Raw genomic sequence first — 19,567 nt, forward strand, 5'->3', positions numbered from 1 at the left:
AATCAGACATTCAACACTGTTTTGCATTTATCACCAGCAATACTTTTATTTAGAAACTCTCATGAAGATGGACCGATGCCGGTGCTCTTTTAAGTACAAGCCCTGTCACCGACTGCAAAGACTACAAGCCCTGCCAGTGCCTCTTAAAATCCACCCTCCTGAAATTGTACATGGGGTTACTAGTAATCAGCCTATAGAGCTCTGATGGTATCGAGACAGGGGCCTCTGTACTGGGTATATTTTGAAACATTGCTAGTGTTGTGGAAACATGCAGGTTATACAACAGGCAATTAAAAATGACAGCTGAGATGTCATTTGGCTTAAAAAAAGGCCAGGCACAACTCTATAGTTCACCCACTGAAAGGACAGTGGTTGCCACTCTGACACCACGATGAGGTCAGCTTTGAGGGATTTTTGGTCACAGCACTTTCTTTTTCAAGAATGACAACACCTTTTTGTTGGTCTCTTTATTTCTCGTTCATACTTCATCAAACTTTGAGACGTAAAGCTGTTAGAAAATAGTTACAAGACAACAAAACATAGCTAAACATAGAAAGGCGAGTCCTGGAATGGCAATAAAGTTTGGTCGAACAGTTAAAAAGTACACAAATACAGTATGTTTATGCAGTACTTTTATGCTGGCATTATTACTAGACACTCGTTTTACTTGATTTACGACATTCATGGCATATGCAGGCAGAATTTAATGGTTCACTTAATTCAGTGACTAGTGCCGTATGTTTATGCTGGCATTTTTTCTAGGCACTCGTTGTACTTGATTTCCGACGTTCATGGCATATGCACACAGAATTTAATGCTTCACTTAAATCAGTTGACAGGTGCAGTATTTTTATGCTGGCATTTTTTCTAGACACTCGTTTTACTTGATTTACGACATTCATGGCATATGCACACAGAATTTAATGGTTACTGTAATCAGTGACAAGTGCAGTGTTTTTATGCTCCCATTATGTCTAGACACTCGTTGTACTTGATTTCGACATTCACGGTATATTCACGCAACATGCAATGGTCAGGAACGTAGCCAGGGGGGTTGGAGCAGGGAGCGACTGCCCCCCTTTCAGTGACAACAAAATGTTGAAAACTGTTTTTTTTTAGCATGGTATTTTGTCATTGCTCTTTTGATCTTGAATACTCGTCAGCTCCTTTAACTTGATAATAATCGTAGTAACATTCAGGCCTACTGATTCCGCTAACTTAGTTTGGCAGATGCATTTAGCTTAATTTAGCATATAGCCTATTACAAGCCTACAGTTGGCCACTGCGTAATAAAATACATGTTGCCTACCTAATGGCACTCGATTGGAGTGTCACGAACCGTATGCAGAATGATGTCGACATCGTTCGTTCTCATCCTTTCTATGATTCTTCCTAAGTTGTTGCAACAGCATGTTATGAAGCTAAGATAGCAATCGTATACGTGATACGCGCTTCCTATAAATAATGATTACACTGCTAACACATTGCGATAACGATATTTGTTTTTTTAGCCACTGCACATCTGGCTGTCTTACAAACTATGAAAGTTTATATTGTCCATCAGTTAAGTTCGTCAAATGCATTAAAGTTCAGACATTGGACAATAAACAAGAATCATCCTACTGGAAAAAAATGTGTAAAGCACTATGTTTGTCTTTCTGATATAATATGTAAAAGAACATATAAAAGAATTCAAACAGGAAACAAAATCTGCTGATAGTATGATATCATATGATAATGATGAAACTGGCAAAACATTGCACCAGATCGCATCTAAGGACCTTCAATTGTTCAAAAATATCTCAAAGGGAGGGGGACACCCCTCCCTTAAACCCTCCCCCACATCAACCGCAAAATGCGCCCCCTCTCCACCTTTCAAATTCCTGGCTGCGTCGCTGTTAGTGGTTTACTTAAATCAGTTGACTATTGCCGTAATTTTATGCTGGCATTATTTCTAGACACTCGTTTTACTTGATTTCGCGATACTACCCGGTTCCTAATCTATTACCCGAATCCTTCGCAAAGTGTTATTTTTTTTTTGGCAAACCGATGGTTACTCGAGATTTACCCATTGACTTAGTGTGATGTTAGGCGATCAAAGATAACAGCAATAATGAAAGTATGCCATTGATATCTCATAATTGCCTCACAATTTCAACAAATAAACAGACGGTTAGGCTAGATTTTCCTATTTGACTTAGTGTGGAGTTAGGCTACCATGTGGAAGAAATTGAAAGAATTCTCACAGTTATTATTCATTCATTCGTTTATTTCATAGAAGGAAAGACTGTCAAGGAATTTTACGAGATAATAATAGCAAGTGGCTTTTAACTAAATGTTTACTCCAAATGCGATCATTGCGCAATTTCGTGGCTAATGCGAACCATGGGCCTGCATAATAGATCTAGTAGTAGTAAAAACTGTTTAAGAGCTAAATTGGATATTTATATGTGTAGTGTCGTAATAAAATGTGTCGCACACTTGGCGTTCGACAGAGAGCCAGAGTAAACATGGCGTCGAAGTCTGTTATCAGAAGTTATCAATAAAACGAGTTATCCGTATTGTATTCAACTGTAAACGAATGCCTTGAACTGTGTCCTTATTTGAAACAACAAGTACTCTACATTGGCGACGAGGATAATTTGAGATGGCCACATTCACGCCTCCACCGTTGGAGATAGATTCGTCAAGTCTTGCAACAAGCTTCAAGAAATTTAAACAGGCATTCACAAACTTCGAACTTGCAACGGGGATAGCCACACGAGACAACTCGCTGCGGGTGGCGACTCTGCTAGCCGTGATAGGGCAGCCAGCGGTCGACCTATACAACACGTTTACGTGGGCTGACGAAGCTGACGCAAAGACATATCAGAAGGTAATCGATCAGTTTGAAGTGCATTGTAAGGGACATGCTAATACTACATATGAACGGTACATATTTAACACGAGAGTACAAAGAGAGGGTGAATCGTTTGAGAGCTTTGTTACATCTCTCAAGTCATTAGCAGAAACATGTGAATTTGACACATTGACAGAATCTCTCATAAGGGACAGGATAATTCTAGGCATGAAAAATGCTAACATTCGTCAACGCCTCCTTCGTGAAGCACACTTGACCCTAACTCAAGCCATCACAATTGTCCGAGCAGCTGAAGCAGCCACTGCGCATGCCAGTGAGATTGCAAAGAGCACTATGAGTGACATTTCTGACGTGCACTACGTCAAGCACGAACGTCAAAACCGTCAGAAACCTGCTAAATTCAAACAACAGCAGCACTGAAAGTCACAGATCTGCCGTAACTGTGGTGACAAATACCCTCATACTGATCATCCATGTCCAGCACAAGGAAAAACCTGCTTGTTCTGCAAAAAGCAAAATCACTTTGCAAAAGTGTGCAAAACCAAGCTGAAACAACAAGCAGAGGTTAACCTTGTAGAACAGACAACACAACACTCACACTCACAACCATCTCTCCAAGCAATGCAAGGTGAGTCAAATAACGAGGACTATCTATTTACCATAGGTCCATCAGATGAGAGTAATCAACTACTCAAGGTATCCGTGATCATCAATGATGTTAAGACTACAGCTGTCATTGACACAGGTACGTCAGTGAACATAATGAGTCGAGAAACTCTGAACACAATCTGTACAGAACAATCACCACTCGAACCTACAGGCAAACAAGTCTATGCATTTGGTGCCAACAGTCCCATTGAGGTTCTTGGAAAAATCTCTCTGCTTGTACGTCACAAAGCGCAGATGCTAAGAGATATATTCTTCATTACGGAGCACAGTGGTCCCACTCTGCTACGTCTGAACACTGCGAAAGAGCTCCACATGATCGCTGTTACATACAATGTTCATGCAGCACCGTCGGTCATCGACGAATTCAGTGATCGGTTCGTTGGACTAGGCGTCACATGCAAACTACACGTGGATCAGTCCGTCACTCCTGTTACTCAGCCGCATCGCAGGATACCTTTCCACGTCAGACAACATGTCGAAGCTGAACTGAAACGCTTACAAGAATTGGATATCATCGAGCCTGTGCATAGTACGCCTACACCATGGGTCTCTCCAATTCGAGTTGTGCCTAAACCAAAGCAACCAGGTAAAATCAGGATTTGTGTTGATATGCGAGCTGTGAACAAAGCTATCGCGAGAGAGCGGCACGTCACTCCAACCATTGACGACATATTAGCTAAGCTGAATGGGGCAACAGTATTCACCAAGCTGGATCTAAACAGTGGATATCACCAAATCGAATTAGACGAGGCATCACGCTATCTCACTGTTTTCTCCACCCATGTTGGCTTGTATCAGTATAAGAGATTGAATTTCGGAGTGAATAGCGGAGCGGAACAGTTCCAAAATCTGATACAGTCAGCCCTGGCAGGTCTTCAAGGCGTGATTAACATCAGCGACGACATATTGGTATATGCCAAGAATCAACAAGAACACAACGAGCGGCTAGTGAAGTGCATGCAACGTCTAAGAGAGAAGAGCCTAACTCTCAATGGCGATAAATGAGAGTTCAACAAATCTTCGGTTGAATTCTTTGGGCATATCTTCAACTCATCAGGCGTATCACCAAGTCCCACGAAAGTCCAATCGTTGATCGAGGCACCACCTCCTAGCAGTCGGGAAGAAGTCCGAAGCTTTCTTGGGTTAGCAAACTACTGTGCAAGATTCATTCCAAACCTTGCATCACTATCTGAACCACTTCGTGATCTGACCAGACAGAACGTTCCATGGTCATGGGAAGAGCGTCATGCCAAATCCTTCAATGACATCAAGCATGCAATAGCACAGCACTGTCATATGGCATACTTCGACTCGCGTCTTCATTCCACAGTCGTTGTAGATGCTAGTCCCGTAGGGCTATGTGCTATGCTAGTACAAGGCAGTGACCGAAGCAACAAAATCGTAGCATTAGCGAGTCGTTCACTTACAGCTGTCGAGAAGCGGTATTCACAAACCGAGCGTGAAGCCCTGGCAGTAACGTGGGGACTCACACACTTCTACCTGTACTTGTATGGCAGCAAGTTCACGGTCATCACAGACCATAAGCCACTAGTGCCATTGTTCAACAGATCCAATTCATCTCCACCAGCGAGAATAGAAAGATGGATGCTGCACCTTCAGCAGTATGATTTTTCTTTAGAATACCAACCAGGTGCAACCAACCCGGCCGACTATTTGTCGCGACATCCGTTACCTAGCACATCAACCGTTGAGCCAAACGCAGAAGAGCACATCAACTTCATCGTTGAAAACGCAGTGCCCAAATCGATCAGCATGGATGAGATAGTTGCAGCGACCACATCAGATCCTGTCTTGCAAGCATGCATCAAAGCTGTCGAAAGGAATAGCTGGTACTCCATTACACCAGAGCTGCAGTGCTTCAAAAACGTAAAGAATGAGCTCAGCGTAGCAAAAGATGGAAAAGTGCTACTCCGTGATCACAGAATTGTGATTCCGTCAATCCTTCGCGATCGCATCATCACCATCGCACACCAAGGACACCAAGGATTCGCACAAAACAGCTGATTCGCGAAAAAGTTTGGTTTCCTGGAATAGACAAGCGTGTGGAGGAAAAGATCAGTCAATGTATTCCATGCCAAGCAACAAGCAGTTCAACTACGCGTGAACCTATCCAAATGTCAGCACTTCCAACACATCCTTGGAAAGAAGTCAGCATAGACTTCTCAGATCTTCCAACCGGAGAGCATCTTCTTGTCATCATCGACGATTATAGCAGATTCCCAGTGGTTGAAATTCTCACATCCACTTCTAGTAAAGCGGTTATCCCACATTTGGATCGCATATTTGCATTGTTCGGTATTCCAGAAGTAGTCCGTACTGATAACGGACCACCTTTCAATAGCGAATATTTCATGAACATATGCACAATTGATAAGCAGACAGTATTCATGGTATTGCATAGTTGAAGCAACCTATTGTGTAACACATTTTGTGACATTCCAAGTGATACAATGTGTTCAATATACTAACCATATTGTTCATTTTGAGATTTACCATATTGTTAGACTTGAGATTTGACATACTAGAGTATTACTGTTTCAGTAACCGACAAAAGTTATTTATGCAGTTCCTATTCTGATACTTTAAAGCAATTCAAACATTTGTATTGTTGAGTTCAATCCACAAGTTAGGAGGATTGTAGTGTCGTAATAAAATGTGTTGCACACTTGGCGTTCGACAGAGAGTCAGAGTAAACATGGCGTCGAAGTCTGTTACCAGAAGTTATCAATAAAACGAGTTATCCGTATTGTATTCAACTGTAAACGAATGCCTTGAAATGTGTCCTTATTTGAAACAACAAGTACTCTACAATATGTTCTGATCCAATAGAGGTGGAGAACAAACATAAGCAGTGGCGGCAGTGCGATGATAGTAAAGATGTTAATTACATGAAGTTATAAACAGGTTAATGAAAGAAACAAAAGCAAATAGAAATTATTGAGGAAGGTTGTATAGACTCATTTTTTCTTTGGCATAGGTCGAAGGTCATATATGATCAGGAGAATGTGTTTCCACTTTCTCTGTTTCCGTTGCACGAAAAGTGCTTAAGTACTATGTCATATTATAAAGAAAGCCTTACAAATATGGCATGTAATGATTGAAGGCAAAACCAAATATACAATCCACATTTTCACTGTGTGTTACTCTATGATCAAGCATGTTTTGTTTTTCTTGGTTCCAAACAGAGACAGACTGCTTTGGCACAGAAGAGGAAAAGAACTCCCTTAGAAGAATATTATGGTGGATCTTTTGAGTGATGATTATGTTATATATATATATATATATATATATATATATATATATATATATATATATAGCAAAATAAAGTGACAAACGCCTACAGTGGAATTACGACCTTCCTTACCGGTTTCGAACCTCTGGACATACAATCAGCGTCCATAGCCTAATGGTTAGGGTGTCCGCGTACAGAGCGCAAGGCCCGTGGTTCGAATCCCGTTGGAGGCTGGAAGTTTTTTTCACTGTTCTTGATTTTCCAACTCATTACGATTTTCATTTATATATATATATATATATATATATATATATATAAATATACATATATAATTGAAATCGTAATGAGTTGTAGAATCCAGAACAGTGAATAAACTTCCAGTCTCCACCTGGATTCGATCCGGGACTCCCGCAGTATATGCGGATACCCTAACCACTGATTATATGCATAGAGGTTCGAAACTGGTAAGGAAGGTCGTAATTCCAGTGTAGTCGATTCGATGTTTCGACTTTTGGGTTTATTTATTTATACATATATATTTATATATATATAGGTTGCCCACTCCTATTAAAGTCTATATCAATCCGTTCTCTTTCAGGAAAAGTGCCAACAACAATAAAGCAATTTGAGAACATCTTTTGTGATATGCTATCAATCATGTTTTTTTTTTCTTTTATTGTGGCTTGCATGTTAAAGATCATGAATGGAAGTACATGTAGTGCAAACATTGAGTGAATTAAGCCAAATTTAGAACCATTCAATTTAGGTCTCCCAGGAACAGCATCAGAAAACTGCCCTTCTCTTTGAGATATTTTGAACAATTGAAGGTCCTTAGATGCGCTCTGGTGCAATGTTTTGCCAGTTTCATCATTATCATATGATATCATATGATCAGTAGATTTTGTTCCCCGTTTGAACTCTTTAACATATATCAGAAAGCAAACATAGTGCTCTTTTAAAGTTGTTGATTCTTGTTTATTGTCCAATATATGGACTTAAATACATTTGGCGAACTGATGGACAATATAAACTTTCATATTTTGTAAGACAGCCAGATGTGCAGTGGCCTAAACACAAATATCGTTATCGCAGTGTATTAGCAGTGTAATAATTATTGATAGGAAGTGCGTATCAAGTACGATTGCTAGCTTAGCTTCATAACATACTGTTCGTGCAACAACTTAGGACGAATCATAGAAAGGATGAGAACGAACGTTGTCGACGTCGTTGTGTAAACGGTCTGTAACACCCCATCGAGTGCGGTTAGGTAGGCAATATGTATTTTATTACACAGTGTCCAACTGTCTAAATTTAGCTGATTACATCTGCCAAACTAAGTAGCTGAATCAGTAGGCCTGAATGTTACTACGATTATAATCGAAGAAACTGAGCTGACGAGTATTCAAGTTCAAAAGAGCACTGAAAAAGTACCATGCTAAAGAGAAAAAAAAACATTTTTTAACATTTTTTCGATACTGAAAGGGGGGAGAAGTTGCTTCCCCTACCCCCCCCCCCTTGGCTACGTCCCTGTTGCTTGAGACTAAAAGTGTTTGATAAATTACTAATTTTTTCTATTAGCATTGACTCGGTTACGTTGTAAACTTCTTTAAACGTTTCCAAGACTTCAAAGGAAAAATGTGTTACATTCTCACACTATATATATTTCACATGAGCAGGTGAAAGGGACATTGACAGGTGCGGCGGATCCGGGAAAGAAGAAGTAAAAACTCCAAATTGATGGGACACTTTCTTACTCACAAAATACCGTAGAAAACACACAAATGCAATGAGACATTCAGCAGTTTACATATTGGAATGTTTCTATGGTATGACTTACCAGGCTAGGAAGTAAGAAGAAAGAATTATGGTGAGATGATTTATTAGAAATATTATGATTTGGCACAATGCCGCATATTATGTAGAACGTTGTTTTCGTCATCAGTGGAACGTGCAACGAATCTGCCAAGTGAACCTTTCCGCATCACGTGTCCTTTTCTTTTCAAGGCCTAGATGTCAATCTGTAATTCTAGCTTTCATTCCAGTGAAGAGTTGAATTAATACCAGCAATTTCTCTGTTGTTATTTGCGTTTGCGTCACTTAGTCTACTGCTTCACGAAACCCTGATGTGCTCAAATATTAGTGGATGATTACTTCAATTTGTTGCGTGCTAGCTTGTGATTGGTGGCAATGGGAATTCAAAGAGTTCTCATTGGTAGTTCTATTCCTTAAAAGCAGCTGTTTGAAATGATTTCTCTACCAGAAACTTCCAGTGCGAAGACTTCCAGATCAGAGGTAAGTTGGAGGTAAAATCATATCCGTTGGTGCAAGAATTTCAAAGACTGCAGCTGTACCATGATCAGTCAATGTCTTTCATCTTAATTTCAATTTAAAGAAAGTTTACTTCTACATAAATTGTAGAGACTTCTACTACCCATTTGGGTTTTGGCATTTTTTGCATGATCCTTAGCATCTTTTAAATGTAACATTTAAATTATGCTGAAACGTTGTGCCATATTTAGGGCAGATTGTATCATAACCCGTGATGCTTAATAGCGGAATAAGTCACTAAAATGTTCTTGCAATTTACATTTACATCGCATATACATCATATTCTATACGTGGTCTCATCATATCATATACAATGTGGTCTCATTTGCGCCTGCAGTATCGTATATAAACACATAAAGGTACGTAAACTATAAAAAAAAGTAAGCTGAAAAAAATCGGTAAATGTCACGAACAGTCAGTTTTTCTCAAGTTGAAAACTTTTCACGAAAAGATACTTATTATGTCACGTAATGCCTTAATATGTTGTTCTTTAGTGTTATTAACCTGCTCCAAGCTTTGTCGGTTGACAAGTAGATGTCCCGTTTCGATCTATTAACGTGAACTAAAGTAGAGGAGTTATTTCCATTAGGTCCATTTATTTTGATGTAACGTTTTCATGAAGTAAGTGCATACATTATGATGAAATTGAACTCTTTTGTATCATGAACGTATCATCATATGTCAATTATATCGGATCGAAGGCGTTGAACATCCTTCTTCAAAATATTCTTAAAAGTGCTCAATTTCCGTCTCTTTGTAAAGTAAACGGTTATTTATGCTGATATATCAATAGTTTGTCAAATTCAGTAATTCTTAAATATTGTTATGTCTAGATATGCGGTAATGTCGTCACTCGTCACACAAGTATATGCAAGCCATCAAGCACAGTGAGCAGTCACCAATAAGTCAAAATTTCTGAGCGAAGCGGCTTAAGTTTTCTACAGTTTCATAATGTCTATAATATTACCAATAAAGTGTTTATGACTTCACTGACATAAATGAGACTTGTACAAAGATTAAATGAAGAATCGCATCATGATATCACAATTCGATGGCAATTCTCGCTTTTATATGATTCTATGCAATTAATGTATATATCTACTATCAAAAACTTTGAAATAAGAAGTTGATACTCCAGTTCTCCCATACATGCGTAGGATGGCATTTTTCCACACTGTATCACATTTCGCTTCTTTCAAATCAAACCGGTGGGCTATAAATGTTTCCGTAATGGTCACATATACGAGACCCAACAGAATGTAATCTTCAATTTACGATGGCGAGTAAACCTTCCTAGGTCTAAAGTACTTTCAATAATCAACTTCTGTCGTAATTCAAGAGTTCTGGCAGGATAGAGTAATGATTCTCGGATTGAAGATATTTGTAATTAGTAAATGGCAGTATGTCTTACATGACATTATTCGATACAGTTTTATTTGTTTTTATTCAAAACAGCCTTACCAGGAAGTTGGACAGTGTTGTTCGTGTGGGTATGGGTGCGTGCGTGCGTGGGAGGTTACAGTCCAGTGGCTGGTCAACCAGGAAGCTCGGGAACTTAATATATAATAATACATTGTTCTTTTTACAATTGTCTTAGGAAAACAATCATTCCTCCAAAAAGTGATGCTTTCGCATGGATGTCTCCCGATGAAACGCGATGTCTTACTTTGTGATTGTTTATTCGCTTTATTTGATTGGAAGCGCCTAGTAATTTTCATTTGATTTGTGGTTAATTTGGTTTGCTTTTGTTCTTATTTCTAGAAAAAAAAAACGACACGTAAAAACGATAAAATGGCTACAAATGTGTTTCTCATCCTATTAATCGTAGCACTGTGTGCTCTACTCTCAGGTAAGATGGCCACAACAATTGCATACCTAACTTCCAGTTGTATATTCTCGTTAACATGTAGAATGTTAAAGGGACATGTCATATTCAATGCAAGATGAATGAAATAAAATTGAAAAAGTTGCTGTTGAGATATTCACCTTAAAAGTATGCTAGATCTTTGGAATGTCCCTTAAAAACTGAATTAATGACGACGTCGGCAGCTCAGTGAAGACATAAATTGATTAGATAAAATTAACTTAAACGTTTTCTTTAACTTAACATAATGCAACAGAGCAAGTTTGAATGACAATATGCACCAGTTTGTTATTTGAAATTTTGAAGAATTACATTTTGCCTATCATATCATAGTTAAAAGAATCTGAAAAAAAAATGATTAACACACTATAGGTGTTGCAAATGTTGTTCGCTGTTATCGCAAGATGGAGTATCACGGATCACGGAAACGCAAAGTGTTTACATATTTGTGTTAGTGAGAAAACACAGTACATAGTTATTATGGGGTGGTTGGGGAGGGGGTGGGTCTCGTGGCCTAAAAGTGGAACATCATTCATATTTGTTCACCCATTTGTAACAAAATGTTAACATGGAAAGTATAACTTCATTTTTTATATATTACTTCCGTGATACATATTGTCATTGGACATATTTCATTAGTTTAAGCCAATGGACAGGGTATTTCGGAAGGAATGTCGATGCCTGACTTTAAGCCCGTCTCTGCATGCATGGGAACTACAATACTTTAATCATATTTTCTAGCTCTTCATAAGTTACACAAAAGCGTTCACGTAGGTCCTTACTATTTATTGTACGTTAAAAATTCCGAAATATTCGAATGGTCCGTACAAATTAGTTTCTATGAAGTGAGACGAAAGTATTTGGATTGACTTGGAGATTGCATTCAAGAAATATCCGTCATAACAGGTACTATAATATATATACTTATGATAAACAGTAAAGGTGGATTTTCTAGTTCATGTTCCTTACGAAACCAGTTTTGTGAAATTATCTGTAAAATTGCTTTGTAACTTGTCTCCTTTTGTGATTTCTGTATATTATTTATTGTAATTTAACCTTTAGAAGCCTCCACCTGGTGCGCTTTAGAGGCTGGAGGGGCCATACCGAATAACGACTTTATTTTTGTCGGAACTCGGCGCTATATGTGTACCAACAGAGGACTTACGGGTAAGTATCGATTAACATATGGAAGAATCCAATTGAGATTTAAGCAGTAATTAATATTTGTAAACAACATGAAAATTTCACTCAACGAATATCCTCCACCTTCCAACATCCCCACCCCCCCCCGTCTCCCCCTTATTAATAAAAGCAAGCATATTTTGCTGAACAGGTTACGACATGCGTTATTATTAAATAATAAAAGGGAAGTTCTTATTAAGTAAGTGTCATGTGTATTCAGTGTATAGGCTAATATGTTTGTTTTCATGTCTATTTCTTATCATCTGATAGCACCGGTAATCGAGTTCGATATTTAACTGTTACAATTGTCTGTTTTTCTTCTCTCTTGCAAACTGGCGATCTCTTCATACTTCCAGCTGCCTAAAAGTGAACGAAAAATCATACAGACCAAGCATGCAGGGAACAATGTTCTCGTTATTTAAACTCCAACGGTTAATGGTAGTGGGGAGTGCGTATTGTATCACACCATTTGATTTGACGACCTCAGATCATGTTTATGATTGGATTTGAATAAAAAGCTGATAAAACTATCTACTAACAGTGTGTTTTGAATGATATATACATGTGACATTCAGATGTAATCATAGATACGGAATGCTTATGTCTGACAGCTAGCACCACGGCTTTGTGATTGCCCGTGTCCTTACATTAGCTGACCAACAAGTAATGTCATTGCTCGGATAGATTCTGTTGACAGGTTTCCAAACAACTTCCCGGGCCTGCTCCCTCCACAAACATGCCCATAGCTAAATACGGGGATTGCTCGTGCTTGACATATCTTGAGGTACATGATCATATTTGGATATTTGTCGAATTTGTGTAATGCTTCGGGAAATGTGTTTCGTAAAAAAAAACTGTTTTGGTCTTCTTAAAATTGATTTTATTGATTAACAGCAAAATGCTAAAATAGGTTACTTTATTAATAATTAACATATATATATATATATATATATATATATATATATATATATATATATATATATATATATATATATATATATATATATATATATATATATATATATATATATATATATATATATATATATATATATATATATATATATATATATATATATATATATATATTGAATGTGTAGCAAGTGGTATGACAGATATATAGTTAATCAATAAAGAATAACACACCAGAAAAATTCCACTTCACAACCGGGGCCTGATGAGTCCCAAAAAGGACGAAACCGGTTGTGAAGTGGAATTTTTCTGGTGCGTTATTCTTTATTGATTAACTATATATATATATATATATATATATATATATATATATATATATATATATATATATATACATGGGCGGGATTACGGGGGGCAAGAGGGGGCATTTGCAAATGGCAGACAAATATGCACAACCCTAATCGAAATATTCCCCCACAACAGCTCTATCAAATAGACCTATTTGTTTCGAATCTAAGTCGAATTTGTGTTTAACATCGTAACATGTAGCATGCAGAACAGCTGGAGCTAGCACATGGTTCGCAGGACAGGTTACGAATCCTGGAGCTAACAAACTAGCGATGCAATTCTGCATGTGATGAATCCGCGGCATGTGCTACAGTGCTAGCTTCAGTAATTGATTTTCAACGTTGCTGCTCTACTGAATGCGTTGAATAACTAAAAGCCAGATTTGCATATTGGGTATATCATTAATTAAATTCAATACACTGACACATGACACCCCCCCCCCCCCTTGTGTCATTCAACAATATGCAATGGCAATGTCAGCGGACGTCGTCTAGCCCTTCATTAACAGTAAGTAACGTTCAAGTATTTATTATGCATTTCTATGTTGCCTGATAATCTGGCAATAGTTCAACTGACATAATGCTGGTACTGTCAGGTAATAATTTCATTTTCAAAATCTCAGCCAGTACTATGAAATGACCCGTAAATATTGCTCCATGTTGCACCTAGTCGCATTGTAAAATCCAAAAAGTCACCCCGCCTCGACTTCAGTGGCGACGGAACCGGTGGACTTGAGGGGCTTATCACCATGAAAAGAGTGGGGGAGGGGTAAAGGTATGTTCAGCCCCAATATTTGCCAAGTGCTCCAAGAAGTGGGGACCGCGAGGAGAATTTCGAAGTGGGTGCTGAACATATTCTTGATCGGTCCAATGCACAATATACTAATAATGTTAGGGGGAAAGAACTGTCTAGATGCGATTTATTAGTACCAGAGGTGTCATTTTTGCTGATCTAGGATTTCCTTTTTGCTTAAATTTCGACGCGCCGCGCCAACTGATGGTGGTGCACCGCCTAAATAGTGACGTATAAGCTTCAGTTGTACATCACCATATAAGTTCTTCTATCCGTCCTCCCTAAATTTACACACGTTCATTAATTGTTTAGATGCAATTTAAAGCTATATGGGTGTTAAGGGTACCTTTCATCGAAAATTTCGACGCTCCTTGCCAACCGATGATAGCGCTCCGCTTAGATAGTGACGTATAACAATAGTTGTACACCACCATCTGACCATATCTTCTACTATTAATCCTCTTCAAATTTTTAAATGATAATTAACTATCTAGATACAATTGCAGACATGAGATCCATATTTCAAGGACTGGTACATGCAGCTTAGAGCACGCGGGAAGTGCCGTTTCCGGCCATCTGGAGGGTTTGTAAAGCCAAAAAATGTCTTGTATGCTCCGCATAGATAGTCTTGCTGGCAGGTTTGCCCCCCCCCCCCCTTAAACAACTCAAATCCCGCCCCTGTATAAATATATATATATAAATATATATATATATATATATATATATATATATATATATATATATATATATCACTGTATATATATATATATATATATATATATACATATATATATATATATATATATATATATATATATATATATATATATATATATCACTGTACTCCATATAAATTAGTTACTGTTCAGCCACATCTATATGAACACACCCGATAGTTACTACACATAGCTGGTAATGGGCGTATGTAGAATACCAATAAACGCTTTGTCGCTTTAAATCTATTTAAGGGCGAAAGTTAACAATATTAATAGATAGTTAACATTAATGTATTATCCACGGTCACATTAGTCAAGGATAACACTTCGTTGATCGCGTAAATGCCGTTGCTTTACCGTTGATCTTTCATACGCGGAGAGCACGACCACCAAGAAGGCCTGTTGCAACTACTGAAAGCTTACCCTGACTATGTTGATTTTTTTTCACAGTAGATATTAAAATATTCTTAAACAACGCCATCTATTTTCTGTTCGTGACTGTGTAATAAATTGCAACACGAGAAGACAGCGAGTTGACAAGCTCCCTGGTCGTTCTGATTATGGAACAGTTGTTTATTTCTCCTTGGCAAAAATATATGTATTATTGGTGCATTGTGCGAGGAAAAACTCATAATCCCGCAAAGAAACTTCTTCTGGTTTAAAATATCAATTAATACATTGACAGCCGTGACATTGAATCGATCGAAGCAAGGAATTGTTAGGGTGTGATACAAAGACTAATACCTCTCTCGTCCTTGGTTTGTTATGTAATCTACGCAGTCCTTTGTATTCATTCATCAACTTCAAAAAATGGGTCTTTTTTTTGTCTTCATATTCTCGAGGTTATAATGTGATGTCTCATTTGAAAATGAAGTCAACTAGGAAAAAAAATCTGTCTGATTTAAGTGCTGAGATATTATGGTCTGATAAGTTATTCATAGCCTAACTTTCCTATAAAGCTTGAACTTACAAGAAAATCGGGGAGGAAGGAGCATGAGCCATGACAGTGCTGGGGTGGTAATGGGTGGAAGAAGAGTGGCGAAGGATGGGAGGGGGGATGGGACAGGGAGGATGGATAGGAGAAATTGTCCATCCCCAACATTTGGTTAATCTATACGTGTCAGCAAATAATTACATCCATAGACGTTAATTAAGGGGATCATATATGAGTAGCATATCTGTTAATATTTGCCAGATTTGCCGTAATAGTTGCTACCCCCTCACCACCTTTTTTTTCAAGTTCTTATCTCATAATATCTCCGCGGAAAAGAGCTGTATGCGTCATATGACCTTTCGACCTCTCCAAATGAAGACTTTTATACGAATTGTTTAAATCTCTCTGAGCCCTATAGCACATCAGACGTATAACCAATACAACAAACTCAGGCTCTCTCTCTCTACTAAAAGCCAGCGTGTATTTTACACTCTCCCCTGCTACAGAGTTGTGGGCATTTCCAGAGGGAGGGAGTGATACCCCTAAAGAACAGCGTCGGCGGCAAGTTCTCTACGTAGGAAGGCCGAACTGACATTAAAAAGCTATACGGACTCTTAAGTACAGATTTTGACAAAGTGAACCCTGGTTGATAAAACAACAAGCTTACAAAAATATTGCTATTTAATATATATTATATCCTAGACTAAAAATAACACATCTTAATCACGGGTCATTCCGTGTCAAATCACGGATGGCTGTGGTTTCGAACCCTTCTAAATATTACCAAATATATTGTGTGATTGGACCACTATAAAATAACCTTATTTTGAAAATTTCAGTTGGATTGCTTCAAACTTGGCTGAATTATCATACTTTGAAATTATGCAATTTGTCGCCACCGTGACATACTTTTTTTTTTTGGAGGTCTGATTTCTCAGCAAAAAGTAATTTGTAGAAGAGGTCGAACAACAACATACTAAAATATATGGTGATTTGATATGGAATGATCCTTACGTGACCTGTCCTTGTTTCTGCTATTACTATATATATTTGTTTATAGGCATATACACTATATTGTTCTTCATATCATTGTTACTACACTACTGACTTGAAGATATAAATACTCTCAAATGAAAGTGAATATGTTTTCAAATAAAGTATCTTATAAGATTGCTAGCGTGACAAATCTATCTAGGCATGAATATAATTCCCACAGCCGGGTGTCAAACATCCACTAATCCACCAAAATCCCACATCCATAATTTTGAAAATATGCCGCTTTTTTTGGACAATCACATTGAAGTTAGACTTAATGAGAAATATTTTCCCAAGCTTAAAAGCCTTGGTAGTATTCAATTGCCGCAGGTCTATCATCGTTTAATTTATCTCATAACACCGTCCTGGGATTTTTCTTCATTACAACCTCATTATCCGAGCTAACCGAGCAGATCTTTGAGTTAAATTATAGTAGCAATCAAAATGTGTTTTGTGTGCATCGTGCTATCACTGCATTTGCTTATTAGAATATAGTATATCATATGTATATATTTATATGTATCAAATAGCGGTCTGCTGGGTCTGGTTTTCTCTATTGTGTGTTTGTTTATACGTTGAAATGAAATATTACCAGACTGCTCAACCCAAATGACCAAATATCAAAGTACGAAGACCCCACCCAGTAAATCAATTGAATTTACAAGGACGTCGTGAATCACAGCTGTATATAGAGTTTATGCAATTGTAAACGACGCCACTGCTTCATAAAATCTCTGATTTGTGAATCCAACAGAGAATGATTGGTGAATCTTAACTGTTTGCTGACTTGTGGTGGAAGAGTGGGTGAGGGTGAAGTGTGGTGGAAGCAGGGCCGTCTTAAGAGATCACCGGGCCCGGCAATGGAGCGGGGCCCCTCAATCAAGTGAGTTCGAAAAAAAGTTGCGTGAAAACTTGACATCCTTGACAATCGCTCAAGCATAGACATGCCTGCATTTATCACCCCTCTCTATGTCGCGCATAAAGCATAAAACTTTAGCTGAATAACATACGTGATATATCTAAAAGCTGAAATACATTATAGAAGAGTAATCTTCCAGTTGCCCTCCATCCCTTCCCTAACAATACTGGACTCAACATTTGTAACAACCTTGTGTTAAGTCTTTCAACTGGGGAAACTAACGGAACTTGCGGCATTTCTTGATCGTAAACTGTTGTATGATTGGCTGAAAGTCAATCTTTTTGAGGATGTCGCTTTCTATGCACACGAGAGAGAGCCTATTAAATTGCCGTTGCCCCATTCTGTTCCGGGGATTATTCTTGATTTGTTTTAACCTTGAAAATGAACGTTCCCAAGTACAACTTGTAACCATCATGCATTGAAATGAAGGGGGGGGGTGTAGGCGGTTTTACACTATCTAACGCAACGTAGTCGCCAAGAACCTGAAGTATTTTTAAGGGAGGGCCCGAGGAACATGAACTTATAGCATGCTCCTCATGGTGAAACATAATTGCACCTATTAGGTGAATTGAGTGTACTATAGCGTACGTTCTTATGACCAGCTATGACCAATTGGTGTTGTAAGCCTTCTGGCATTGTATATTGCCAACTCAGATTCGAATATTTAATGTCAAACTCTCAAGTGTTTCACCAACTCTCGTCACAAGTTGTCAAGTATCGAATTCAATCAGGCATAATGGCCTATTCAATAAGTTTTCCTCCCAGATTAAGACATGGGGTTACTACGATTGCGGGGCCCCTGGCATCGCGGGGCCCTGGGCCAGGGCCCAGTGGGCCCATGCGTTAAGACGGCCCTGGGTGGAAGGGTAGTTGTTGGTGGGGTGTGACTGTGAGCCTAGTGGTGAGTACGATTGGACAGAAGCATGGTTATGTTATATAGCCCCGTGTGTTCCTATGGTTACCTACACTGCGATATAACAGTTTTCTGCATTAAAAAACGGGGTATATTATTTTTTTTTAAATGGCTCATTAAAATTGAATTATGCGTACACACCACTAAATTTGAATTGTTTAGGTAAGCAATGCAATATAAGCATATTTCGATATAACCTATACCGCAATCCCTCGAACTCAATGACAGTGACAGCTTGTCAAAATGTGACGTCACATGGTCACTAGGAGGTGAAACTATTATGTTTCTCTCTCTGTATTCCTGGACATATTTTCATGGTGGAGTAACTATATTGTTAATTAATGAAGAAAAGTTGTTGTGGTATAAGAAACTGACAGATGTGTAGTACGATACCAGTTAAAAAGTAAAAATGGTAGTGATATAGGGAAATGGCAGTGATATGGGGAATGACAGTGATATAGGGAAATGGCAGTGGTATAGGGAAATGGCAGTGATATAGGGAAATGACAGTGATATGTGGAAATGACAGTGATATAGGGAAACGGCAGTGATATAGAAAAATGGCAGTGATATAGGGAAATGGCAGTGATATGTGGAAATGACAGTGATATAGGGAAACGGCAGTGATATAGAAATGACAGTGTATTAGGGAAACGGCAGTGATGTAAGGACAGAGCAGTGATGTAAGGAAAGGCAGTGATATAGGAAAATGACAGTGATATAGGGAAACGGCAGTGATATAGGGAAATGGCAGTGATATAGAAAAAAGGCAGTGATGTAAGGACAGAGCAGTGATATAAGAAAAGGCAGTGATATAGGGAAATGACAGTGATATTGGGAAA

Source organism: Apostichopus japonicus, chromosome 12, assembly GCF_037975245.1.
Source record: "Apostichopus japonicus isolate 1M-3 chromosome 12, ASM3797524v1, whole genome shotgun sequence".
Taxonomy (NCBI): domain Eukaryota; kingdom Metazoa; phylum Echinodermata; class Holothuroidea; order Aspidochirotida; family Stichopodidae; genus Apostichopus; species Apostichopus japonicus.